The sequence below is a fragment of the Megalops cyprinoides genome, chromosome 1 (assembly GCF_013368585.1).
Source record: "Megalops cyprinoides isolate fMegCyp1 chromosome 1, fMegCyp1.pri, whole genome shotgun sequence".
NCBI lineage: Eukaryota > Metazoa > Chordata > Actinopteri > Elopiformes > Megalopidae > Megalops > Megalops cyprinoides.
Window position 1 is genome coordinate 22,953,848 of NC_050583.1, and position 14,044 is coordinate 22,967,891.

The window sequence follows — 14,044 nt, forward strand, 5'->3', positions numbered from 1 at the left end:
CACTACTGCAAAAGAATCCTGAGAGCATTCTGGGGAAGGTCGCTAGTGTGGGCGGTAGGGCTGCACATGCATTGTGTTGACGGCAGTGCTCTAAGATGGCACACCACTGTCCATTACTACTACAGCATCCTGAGCTGAATTGTCTGAAAGTGCTGATTGGCAGGTAGGGCTGTCTGCACCACTCTTACACTGTGTTCTGCTTTCTACTTGTGCTGGTAACACCCACTCTCTGTGCACAGTTGGCAGGGCAATTGTTCTGCGTTGTGGTCTGCTTAGTGTTGACTGGTATACCTGTATGGAGGCCACTCTATCTGCAATTTTACTTGTGCATTGAAGTCCTCTATATGGTCACAGTGGTGGGGAAATTTTAAGACTTCTCCAAATTCACTTGGTGTCCAGCATTTTAAAGGTTATGCAGCATTTCCATGGATTCACTGTCAATAAAGGCCTCATTGAACATTCCAGAGAGGTGCATGGCATGAAAGTTGTCAGTGCATTGAAAAATTCCTTGAGTATTCCTAACCTAGGGTCAATACTACAAATGAGGGGGACTACATAAAGTGATTATCTCTCTCTTGAGGATCCTCCTCAGCTGGGATTAGAAGCATAAATATATTTTCCCCCTGCACCACAGAAGGCAGCTATGTTTTAAGTACGGTACCGTGTTTCCACCCTGTACATACCTCAGTTTACCACACTGCTGACTGAATGGAAGGAACATATTTCTACTCAGGGAATGAAAATGGTGGCTCAACAGCCATGATGATTATTTAATTTTGGCCTAGCATGAATTAAGGCAGTGGTGTTTTTTAGATTCTTGGAAGGTCATCTAGGGGATATGAAGGCTAGGCTTTCCACAGGTCTTTATCTAAAGTAAAGGGCCAGTAAGTGAGAATTTGGTGATTCGGGGCTTGGAGTGTACTTTTTCTGTAAAGACCGTAATCAGAGCACAGTCTCCAAACCAGTGCTCGACCAGTGCTGGAACAGAATCATGGTTGGCTCTGTGTTTCTGACAAGTGCAGAAAAATCCTTGGCCAGGGAATGGTACTGTACGTTTCTGGCTCTGTTAAATCTGTCAGCACATCCTGGGCCTCTCCCTCTAAAGCAGCTCTGTCACCTCACTCTAGCTCCATCCCTGAAAACCTGAGATCAGCTCAGTCTTTGTCTTGTAAGTCTCCCATGATGACCGCCTGTCAAAGAAGCCTATCTCTAAAGGCTTTGAAGGCATCTGTCTCAATCACTGGCATTTCTTAAGTTCCCAGTTCCTATCCACATTAACCACATCCACATCTCCCCTGTGTAGTACACTGCTCATTCCAATTCTCCATAGGGTTTAAACAAGAAATTTGCAAAAGGTTCCTCTGTTCTTTGAATAAACAAATGTGTTTTTCAGAAAAATTCAGAACATCAACTCAGTTGCACTTGCAACATGCAAAAACTGTAAGGTAGCATGGATACGGCAATTTAGATTGTGAGTTGCTGTCTGCCCATTTTATACAGCATTTGTGCTGGCTAGCTGCAGCTCTTCACATTTCTAAGACCCCTTTGGGACCTGCATTAAACCAGTTTAACCTGGATAAAGATGTCAGTATAACAAAGGCTTCAGGTCATAGGGACATTTGAGAAAGCTGAGGAAAAATAAATGTCACTAGTTTTGAACAAAAGGTTGGGTAGTACAGTTATTCATTATTACTGTTATTGTTGTTATCTTAATTAATCACAATTTCTATCAAACACTAATCACTTTGGACACTCATTTTATGGTTAGTTTTGAAGGTGCTAATTAAGAACTTTTTAACTGTACTTAACTTACACATATCTACAGTGCCATTAATACCTCATTTTAAGCAGGTGTTAGGAACATGCAAGAAGTATAAAAAGCATTTCATTTATGTTGCCTGTTTATGACTGCTTAGTGCATGTGGTAGTGTTCAGGCAAGCCAACACTGGTCACCAGTCATATGTTCCCAATCCGTCTCCTTTTTCCAGTTCCAGTAAACTTTGTTTTGAGACTATTTGAGCCCAGCAGGTTATTCAAAAGGCAATTTACATGTGTAGATCCCAATTTGTCCTTGGGAAGATCAGCATAATTAAATACATATATATATGTATATATATATATATATATATATATATATATATATATATATATATATATATATATATATATAAATAAATAAATAAATATATTCATCTACTTTGGACAAGCATTATCATTTAGTTATGAATACTGTAAATAAATAATAAGTTAAATAAGTAAATATGTTGCATGTGTTTAGAGCACTTAAAATAAGGTATTAATAATGAACAATGCTTTTATTAAGGAGCTCCAGTACAGTCATACCACATATCTAAAGCTCCTGGGTCTGGAAGTTTCCACTGACAGTCATGTTTTTTTTTCTCTTTTTGCACTCAGTTTAAGTCAATGGAGAGGGCTGAATGCTCCGGCAGATGGGGTTAGGATGAATAGCTCTGTACTGAATAAAGAACCCGGGGGTGACTTTGTTCCAGTTTCACAAAATGTATCCGTCTCTAATTTGCCATGTTTGTATTATGCTTTGTATGTGTGAGAAAGTGTTTTCTTAGCTTTGGTGTTGTTGTTGATGATGGAGATGATGATGCTGATGATGATGATGGTGATGATTCCTCATCAGTCATGTTGTGTCACGTGCCAGCCATGATCACATTGAGTGGCAGGGCCTAAAACACTTGCTATTGAAAACAAGGACTCTCTCCTTTGTATGGTGTCAGATGTGCTGTCATTTTTATGGATTAGAGATAGAAATATGAACTGAACTTTCAGCAGATTTATTTGATGGTATGGCAAACAGCTGCCATGCCGTAAATACAATATAAGTACAATACAAATACAAATTAATATAAATGACAAACACGTCATGGATCAATATTTGCAGCTGTTAAGATTTATCCATTTTCTTTGAAAATTCTTCTCTTTTACCTTTGCCATAAACCATTTGGTATGTGGCAGCATTGTCTCTGATTCTTACATCCCAAACACAGTGTCATGACAGAAACTACAACAGAATGGTTTGGCTTAACACGCATACATGTACACCTATTCATAATGTATCACACAAATTTGATTTGTCGTACAGGAGCTCTCTTTTAAGATAACAGAATTGAGTTGATGGAAGGTTTGGTAAATTGCAAGTTTTGTTGTGATAAACATCTTGTTTTTCTCTCTCTAAATTTTGTGAGTACTGATTTGGCACTGCCAGTCAGCCTTAATGTGTGTTCTACCCATTCAGATTGACTCAGCATACAATTTTACAGAGCAGATGTCTGCTTTTACAAAATGCACTACATTCACAGTCAGCCCGTTTTATACGGCATTTTGTAATGCATCTACCTTAAATGAAAAAGGCATATGTACTTTCCTCCCCCTTCAAAATTTACTGCTGTTCTCTTACTGCTGTGTTCTTCTCCCCTGGGCTATTTTTCCCTTTCCCCAATGGCATTCACTGGTATGCATTCCATATAATTACTTTTTTATAATTTACTCAGTTTTCATCCTGAGGGATTTGACTTCTTAGCTACCCGAGCCTTGGAAACACCCAGTGAAGCCTGGAAGTGACCCCGCCTTAATTCAGAGTGCAGTTTATCAGAAAAAAGTTCTCCTGACAGCTTTGACTTCTATCAAGCTTGATATTGGGAACGTTATGATAGGAAGGGCAAGGTCATAGATGCAAATGCAAAGCAGATGCTAGGATTGCTTTTGATTAATTATTTATCTTTTAATTCTGGTGTTTAGTTAATAATTTAGCATTCTGTTCTGGTGCTTAATTGCACACAGGGATTTTATTTCTTTGTTTGCTTCTCCCCTGGGGAACATGACTTGCACATCACAGTAAGGTCATGATGAGAACCAGCCCAGCTGTGCAGAGCACATCTGTTAAAGTGCAAGGCAGACTCGCTTTACCCCTGGAGTAACCTGCACAGGCCCATCTCAGCCACTATTTTGTTTCTTTGGTTGTGTAAATGTTAGTTATGTCACATATTCTCTGGCGTTTGAGCTTGTTTAATCTTAATGGACAGAACTGGGCACAGTGTGAGACGACCAATAATCCAATAATGGCCTTTGCCGTGACAAAGAGCTGATATCTGCCCCTGTACACACAAGTTCCATTCACGGTCTCTGCAACCCACCATTAGTTATCTGATACCATTTGTCCTGTGTATGCATGCACCATGAAGTCAGATGAAATGTGAAGAGAGTGCAACCATTTTCCTTATGGTTAGGACCTTCTCTTTATTTTTTGTGCACATTGACCAATTTTCATAACCAAGAGTCTTCAGGCTTATCTTTGCATATACATTCTATGAAAAAGGAAAAGGATAGAAAGGGAACAGAACATCCCTGTTTTGGCATCTGTTTATAATAAGTCATTCGGTGGGTTTTGGGGAAAATAATAATAAAGTAGAAAGTATATGTTCAAATCATATTATTCATTATGGGTATTTCTACATTAGATTGAAATTCCTAACACGTTTTCTCAGTTTGTGGATTTCTTGTTTGGTGTTGAACTGCTTCTGGTTTAGAATTGAAAACACTGTTGTCTATGCATGATGATCAACCGTAATGATATAGTTGCAAAGCCCCACATTTTTAAAAGGTCACATGTGACTTTTGCTCAGAGTACCAATGATTTGTTTTCCCTCAAGCTATGGAAACCCTATGGGTTTATTATCTTGACTGAAAAATTCAGCACTTCACAAAATGCACAGCATATTATTCTCCAATCATACTTCCACATTATTTTCCAATAATACTCATTTTTCTATTTTAATTTTAATGCTCTGCATAATGCATATCATTTCATAGTATATGTCATTGCAGATATAATCTAAATGTATAGAACCATAACCCAGTTATTTTAATGGTTACTTGTCAGTTCAGTTTTCTTCGTCTATACTTCATGTTCCAATAAATCTCTGTTGACTCTTCAAATATTCATGTTAACAACACTTTCAATGTGTGCTATCAACAGTAATACTACTACTAGATTTAATTTTTTTGCAGACTATTGAGTACAGCTAGTATTACTTGCTACCTGATGATTTCACATTTTTTGTGTCTCCCATTGATCAGCACCCTTGTCTCCACCCTTTATTGTTACTACCTCTGAAGAAAGGGTTCAGTCTAGAATTGCTGTATTGATGCATGCTGACCTCTTTCTATGATTATGCAGAGAGCAACCCCCCAAAGACAGAGTGATTCCCTTTGCAAGTAGCCATACTGGTATCCCACTTCACAGACCTTGGTATTGAAAAAAATTCCCGTTCTCTTACTCCCACTCTTCAGCATGCGTTATTTCTTCCTTTTGTCCCCTTGTCCCGAGTATTTTCCAACTAAAAATATATTACTATGTGCCTAGACTTCAGTGTGGCTCTTCAATGGTAGTTTTTATTTTAATTTTATTTATTTATTTATATATTTTTTGAAGAACAACCTGACTGTGAAGTGAGGCTAACTCTTTGTTTGTGCACACACTGGCATAATTTAATAGTCTATAGCCATCTGTTCCCAACATACGGATTGAGGTACAAAACAATTTTGACTGGAGACAGTGCGGGCACCTTTCCTTGAGTTTTTCTTCAAAGACTTTTTTGTAAGTCATATACACTCAACTCAAATATCAGTGAGTAAAGTCAGTTTATGAACCCCTACTCAATCACTTTATGTGATTAATTTTTTTCACTCCTCAGTCACATCAATAACAGACTGCGTAATCAACAGATATTATCAGAAATAGACATTCAGCCTACTATTTATGTGGAGTGATGGTGTCTGTATATACACACGCTATATATAGACACTATATATGTATTGCCCATTTTGAATTGACATCACAAACTACGTAAATGTAAATTGCTTTAATATGTAAATCTACAATGTGGTTGATACAGTAATAAGTTGAATTTAGTTAGGAATGACTCATATGCTTGTTTTTGGTTGTAAATTACTAGAGGCGGGGAGATGTAAATGCCAGCACCAATCTTTCACTCTTTTTTTCCAGTCTTTTTTCTTCTTTTCAGTAAATTACCATATCTACTTGAATTGAAGGCACATTTTTGGCAGTTATTAAAAATTCATTTTGGGGGAGTCAATTGAATTCAGCTATGACTTGCACTTCCTGTTTTTTTTGTCTGTTTTGGCAGACAAATTGTTGTGCATTATATATTGTGTTTAGCTGTCATTACTGTTTTCCAGTGCAGGCTCTGTTATGCAGTAAGTGCTGAAACAAAAACACACATTCTGTTTTACATACATATCCTGTTTTGTTTGTTATTGCAACTTGAATTTTAAGGGTGCGTATGTGGATTGGGGGGTGCGGAGGTGTGGGGGTTGAGTGTAGTGCTGAGCATAGACTTGCCTTTAGCGTGAACTTTGGGGAGAATTTATGTTTAGTGAATGCAGTACTGTGCTATGAATGCCATCATTAGGACACCTGTATAAACACTATTCACTGATAGCCTTTTCTTGCTGGGGGCTGTGTTAATGTAAGATTACCAGACATTAATAGCTGGGGTTGTCTTAGCACACATTCTTAATTAGGTTAAATTCATTGCAATTTAAGTATGCTTGGCAATTCCCTTGAGACACCCCATATTTAAAAAAAAAAATTGTTACCAATGTTATTCAGGAATCAGATCATTACATTTTTACACTTACACAACTTACACAACAGATGCAAGTCAAGATAGTATTTATATTGCAGAATTGTGAGGAGCAGTAATGCAATGACCCGAATAGTTAAATCAAACAAGAATGTGTGTAAACACAGAGAAGACCATTTTCAGGATAACATATAGTTTGACAGCCATACCCTGTGTCTTTAGGGTATGGCATTTCCTGCGAGGCCATGCCACATAGCCCTCTACAGTCCTGCAAGGTTTCAGCAGTTTGTGATAAATGGTCTGAATTTTCCACCTATTTTTCAAAGTGGAAATACAATATAATATGTATATTAAATTACATTAAATTATATTAAATTTTAAATTGTATGTAAGATGCTAGAATTGTAGGAGTACTTAAGATAGAGAACTCTTGTGCTGACTGAGGCATTTTTATTTACTATTCTCACAAACCATACCAATGCATCTCCAATTTGTGACTGAATATTCTGAACATTTGATCTTTGTTTTACAGGCTTTGCCTGGAATATTCTGATCTTTTTCAGCACTTGCTTATTTTACCATGTGTTCATGTGAACAGTGCAGGTTGTGCATAAAATTTCAAATGCTGATGATATATTTGATAAAAGGAATGCTTCATACTCAAATACTGGTGACATATTTTCATAAAAGGTGTGTTTCATTCTCATGTTAATCTCAAATGTTGTGCCTGAGTAAGGGATTAAAAGGAAGACTCCCATTAAATGGCTGGCTGATGAAATCCATTTGTAATATTTCATAAGAAGGCCTTCCATCTAATGTTTGAAAGACAAAGGGAAAAAACTAAAAAGTAAATAGTTGTGCTATAGCAGTCCCAATTTTGGAATCTGTATTGAATCTCTGTTATTCCCTGGTGACCTTCCAAGTTTATTTCAGTTATGTAAGAAGTAAAGCCTGCCAGTTACCAGTTTGTCATACTACTGTGCCCAGAGGAGGGTAATTACAAATCTGCTCTGGGATGAAATTAGCCAGCCATTCAGAGAGTAAGATGAATCTCAAAACCAAGGCACACTTTCCATCATATTGCTGATCTCTAAGAGTTCCCTTTTTCTATATTTGCATGTTAAGCATATTTCATTAATAACATGCTAATGCAGATGCAGAATCACTTTGAGCTTTTAGGTTTAGGTATGAGGTATGTTTTAAAGGTTGAAGTGGCTGTTGCACTTGAAATTGTCTAAAATGTTTAAATGCCATGCAAAGTTATTTCCTTCAATGGCAGATTGTTCAAGATATCGTGACGACACAACAATATGATTGAATAAATATATACACATATACAAGTCAAATGGTTCATACATGTTTCAGTCTTCCCATTTATAATTTATTTCATGCTGTTGTACATAGCATACATCCATTGACAGAATTTGCTGTAGTTGTAGTGTTGTGCTGTGTATATCTAAACCATATCAGTGCACTTGATTTATCAAACTAGGGTCTCAATTAACATTGTAGAGACCTTTATTGCACTTCCCAAGGCACGGAGCTTACTGCATTTAGCAAATGCCTTCATAAAACAGTTTTGGCAAGATCTAATTTTTGTTCTTTGAGGTAAGAACCATATGTTTGAAGTTTGTGTTTGAGGAGGGAAATGTGATTAAAATGTCTTTTGGACAGCAACATTTTATTGACTTTCAAAAATGGATGCAACAAAAATTTAAAGCCATGGCTCGACTGTGAAATTGGAATCCTGCTTAATTGGGTTAATATTAAATGTAACATCTGCTGTTAGGTAGGGAGTATGTACATATACATTCTGTCTAAGGTCCATTTATGCTATGCAGATTTTAGAACATGTTGGCTTATGGTTGTGATAAAGTTGGCAGCTCCAGTCTGTGAAGCTGTCCTCAGAATAAATTAACTTCATGTCAGGAAAATGCAAGGGAGGGAGTGTAGAGCTTTGCAATTAACTATATTACAAGTAAATAAATAAACTTAATGTATCTAAGTAAAAGGCACGGATGCAAGGTAGACAATTATTCAATGTTTGTGCAGTAACTGTGTTTCAGATTCTAGAAACTGACACTGGCCTCATTCATACAGCACCTAAATACATTTACATTTGTCCACTTGGCAGACACTTTTATCCAAAGCAACTTACAAGTGAGGCAGAGTACAACACAAGCAAAAAGCCACATAAGGAGTCAACAATATTAGAAACGCAGCATGACCAAGTTTCAATAGTTGGCCAGACAAGGTACAAGCTAGACGGTAGAGACACAAATGCATTAAACCATTATTTATTTTTTAAAGGAAAACAGAGTTTAGGACGTAAGAAATTGCCTTTTGGTGGTAAATATGCTTATGAGTGCCACTTTATTCTCTTAATAAGGATAGGCTCAAGCAAGAGTCCTAATAGAAGCAGAGACTAACACTGCTTTTACGCTAAAATGTTTGTGTGACCAGGAATTGTGGTTGACTATGCTGACGTTCTGCAGCATCTTAGTGGCTAGTTAACAACCCAAGGAGTAATTTATTTGGGAGCTAACTGTGAAAAACCCAAAACCCAAAAATGAAATTTTAGGCCAAAGAAAGCCAAGCAGCCACCTTTAAATTGGAACTAAGGTGCAAAGAGCTCAGGGTATGGATGTTTATTTGAAATTGTGCAGGAATACAGACATCATTTTGAATTGTTTTGTGAAGCCTCACAGATCTGGTCTTTAAGGCATGTGTTTGTTGTCAGCAAAAACAAGCTGCTAGACATGGCTCTTGCATTAGTACAACCATGGCCTCATGTTAGCACAACTCTCATGGTCATCTGAAATTAGAGTGAGCTCTGCTCCTTATACACATTCTTGCTCTAATCTTATGCATGTCCACACAACAACACAGAGTGCAAATTGTTACCTCTGCTGTTGATTCCAAAGAGCTGTGTATGAATAGGGTTTTAGTGCCCCAAAAGCCACATACTGAGAGGAGCATTTTATGCTAATTAATAGCACATCTTAATGTATACTGTGGGTTTTTCGCTGCTATGGTGTATGCTACAGTCAGACAATCGGGCTAGATTGAAAAACTAAGTGTTAGTAAGCAAAATAATTTCTTTTGGACAGGATTAGTTATAATTCATATTTTTTCCTTCTCATTAACATATCGACAGCAAATGGCTGAATCTAGCAAAAACATTTTTGCTTAAGGGGCTTGATTGCTTGTATGCGTTCACAATTCTCAACCATTCAGATTACAGTTCCATTAACGTGAAATTCAGCCTTGATTCTCAATTCAAGGGAGAAGTAATTGCTTTAAACAAAGGTGCGCTCTTAACGTGCTTTATCTTTTCAAATGCTGTTGATTGCTTTGCCACGCATGAATGTAATTCCAATGGTGATATACTAAATCTGCTCGTTATGGCAGGGTGCATTTTATATTATTTTTTCAGCAATATTCGTCTTCAATGATTGCCTTTAATAAAGCTATAATTTTCAATCGAGTGAATGGTGGTGTAGGTTGTGTTGAAAACATTTATGGTAGTACTTCAAGTGGAAATCTTGCATTAAAGCCCTGTCAGCTTGTTCTTATCTCTACATGGCAAGATGGACACACCCCATCAACCAAGCCCTTCCTCTTTTATGTTATTCATTAGTTCAGCTGAAACTTAATGACCTTGAATACTCCAGTACAGTCTACCACATGAACATAAGCCCTGTTCACACCTGGCATTAACATGCGTCTTGGTTGATCCGATCACAAGTGGACAGCTCTAAGTACAGGTGTGAATGCACCCAAGACGCATGGAGGACGCATTGAGATCTGATCGCTCCGACCGTATTCGGAGGTGGTCTGGGCCACATGTGGCCACATTCTTTTAGCACTGTGTACACGAATGTGTCCTGGGCCACTGTCCTCCTCTGCGTAAGCGGAAGTACGTACTCATTCGCACGCCAATGGCGTCATATTAAAGTGAGACAACAGGCAAAATGGATTCTCGTGGATGGAGTACACACGAAACACACTGTCTGATTTCCATTTGGGCCGAAGTGTCAGTACAACGGAAACTGGAAGATTCATATCGCAACTGGGCGATTTATGAGGAGTTTTCAAAAAAGATGGAGGGGAATGGTTACAGTCGATCATGGCAGCAATGCCAGCGTAAAATCAAACACCTCAAGAATGCTTTCAGAAAAGCCAAGGACTCAAACAACAAGTCCGGTAGGGACAGGATAAGCTGTCCCTTTTACGAGGAATTGGACAGGGTGCTAGGAGACCGACCGTAATTCTGTCCCGGTGAAAGTAACGTTTTGGACTCCAAACTCAATTTCAGCCAAGAAGAGAAGTAGGGTTTACTACACAATGTGTAAATCAACCATATATGTCATGCATTATGTAACATTAGATTCATTCGAATATTGATTGGACACGAAATAGTATGGGGCAGGTCCTGTTTTATTGAGTATACACTGCTGAGGCTCTACTTTTCTGTATCTTGGATTCTATCTTCAAAAGGAGTAACTGATTATAAAAATTTGAGTGTTTAAAGTGCCTTTTAACTAGCCTGCTTTAATGTTGCAGTTTCCATTTATGGTCTTAGTGAAGAGATATTTTTACATAGCCAATTGACCCAGACTGGCTGGGTTTCAAAGAGCCACAGATGTGTACCGTATCTGGCAAGGGTAGAGGAAAAATAATAAAATCACTTTCCTGGAGTTTATAAAAGAGACTGGACTTAACTTCTAAAGGAGCTTATTCACCGTCATGTTTTGTCGGGCTGTCTTTGACAGTCTTTCAAATCAGAACAGCATGCTGTCTGTAAACAGTTCCTTAATCAACTTATCATTGTTACCTTTAACATCAATATTAAATGACATGATATCACACTGATGAGTATTTATTTTTGCTTCAGGTGAAAATAATATCATATAAGTTGGATCATCAGTGATTTACTGTAAGTAATTTAAATCCAAAAAAAAAAACAATACTTGCTGTCATATTGGAAATATAGCTTAGACTCATGAGGATGCATGCGGTATAGTCAGACAAATTCCCTTTCATTCCATGCCTTTGTTTTAGGGTCAGTATCAGTAAAACCTCTTGCAATGCGGAAGTGAGAATGTCTGCTTGCATTAGCCATTCAGCACCCTGAAAACCAAATTAATAGACCGGTGTTCTCTCTACAGAAGCCATCAAGGCAGAGTGGACAGGAAGAAAAGGCATGACACTGACATTCTTGTCTAGTGGGCCTTCTCATGTTTTCTTGATGAAGCTCATGCTTTGTTTATTCCCACTGTAAGGGAAGTGAGAGTTATAAAAGAAAATTGATAATGTAGAAAAAACATCTCGAGGTAGCAAATTATAATTCTCAGCTATTGGAGATTAGCATTCTTTGCAGCTCCCCGAATGCCAATATCTGTTTATACGGAGAGGGCAAGGACAGAGCAGAGTCGCCTGTGGAAGTGCTTCTGTCAGCATGATAAGAACAAGGTAACGCAAGGAATCTTGACCGCAGTTCACAGAATGCTAAGCAGAGAGCACTCACATCGAATACAGAGCAGTGCCGTAATGAGTTCCTCTCCAGAAAAGCCGCTGCTTCTGCACTGCATTATTCTCTTATTAAAATGAAATTATAGCTTGTAATTTGAAGTCTTAAAAAAAAGTCTAAGCTAAAGTTTTGGTCGAACAAAAAGAAGAAAAGGACTGACATACTGCACGTAGCAGATTTACAAATGTATATAGAAGGAAAGAATTAGTTTCTTGATACCCACGCCAGATTTCTTGTTTACTTTGTCTGACTCATCGCGTGATGACACGAGCAACACCAGAAACTCCCCCCTGCCACTGACAGGGTTTCCTCTTCGATGCAAATGGATTTCAGAACTGCAAAATGCCGTCAGAGCTCATGATTAAGATCCTCTGGCTGATGATTTGTCAGAAGTCCTCATTAAGTAGCCTTTTCTGGCAACTTCATTAGTGTTGCGTCTGAGAGGAGCTGGTATCAGAGATGCACAATAAACAGGATATTCCTCCCACTGTCTCCACAAACAGTAAACTCACTAAATGTCAGCTCTGTCATCTGTCTGCTCTTCCAGTCCAGCTGTCTGATCCTTTGCAGGCAGTGCTTCAAACAGCCGTGTGCTATTGCTTAGGGTTCAAGAAAAAGATCCTCATTCAGAACCTCAGCCCTGGTTCTGAGCAAACAGCAGTTACACACACTCTGTGTGTAAATTTAGGGCCTCCCAAATTTGCCAGTAGCACATATATTGCAATGAAAGATAAAATTGTATTTTGTTAATATACATGTGGTACAAAAATAATATGAAGAAACCTTTATGTTGGATTTTTGTTTCTTTTTACCTTACGGTGGCCCTGAAGTGCAAAACACAACAGCAAATCAAAAATCACAACAGCAAAATAAAAATCACAACAGCAAAATAACGAAACAACAGCAAATCAAAAATCACAACCACAAATAAAAAATACAACAGCAAAATAAAAATCACAACAGCAAATCACTAAACACAACAGCAAATCAAAAATCACTACGGCAAATCATTAAACACAACAACATTAATTTCTACCGGAAATGAATTTCGGAAATGGCATCTGTCTCCTCCCAAGAACGTCACTGATTGGAGGCATACAGCGGGAGAGAAAATTCACCTAAGACAGGGGCCGGCAACCCGCGGTTCCAAAGCCGTATGCAACTCTTTAGCGCCTCTCTAGTGGCTCCGTAGCTTTGTCAAAAAATATGGAAGTGAATAACATTTTTTTTACATTTCTATCATTGTTGTAGGTATAGCAGAGCTGAAGTAATAGCTCGTGTGAGTCCTGCGTAAAGCCATAGGCAGCGGGTAGCAGGTAGCCGAGCGGTTGCAGTGGCTATGTCACTCCACCGAGACCTGGTTAAGCAGCATTGTTGCCAACGGGCTAACGTTGCCTTTAGCTGAACTGGTAATGACGGTGGCTTTAAGGGGTTGGCAGCGAGCAGTGAGAACCGGTTCGAAGCTCGCTCCCGTTAACACCTAATACAAAACGCAGTAAGAGACCACCCGTTACACAGGCCTAAAGTCATCCTTACATTATCCAATGTTCAAAATTTATTGCGTGATATTCATTTCGAGAACGATAAAATAACGCATGAACACACGAACACACACTACGGTAAACAAAGAACAACAACCGTATGCTTTTGGTGTTTCCTGAAGTCTCGCACAATAGACCAATACCTCCGTGTTGTCAAACAGGGGGCTGGTGGCAGAAAGTGGCTTTGGCTCCCGTAGACTTACATGCAAAATTAACGACCTTCTCAATGTTATTAAATAACTTTACCATGTTTATATTATGTCGGTTTTTTTTTTTTTTGCATTGTAGCAGTCACATGCTACCAAATATATTCTCACCAACATGATCATAT

The 14,044-nt window shown here is 38.2% G+C and overlaps 1 protein-coding gene across 5 annotated transcripts in view; it reads left to right on the plus strand.

Moving 5' to 3' along the window:
• The window catches only part of LOC118771829 (protein shisa-6), an 83,752-nt gene that overhangs the window by 14,405 nt on the left and 55,303 nt on the right, over nt 1–14,044 (plus strand). The gene's annotated exons all lie outside the window — the stretch shown is intronic.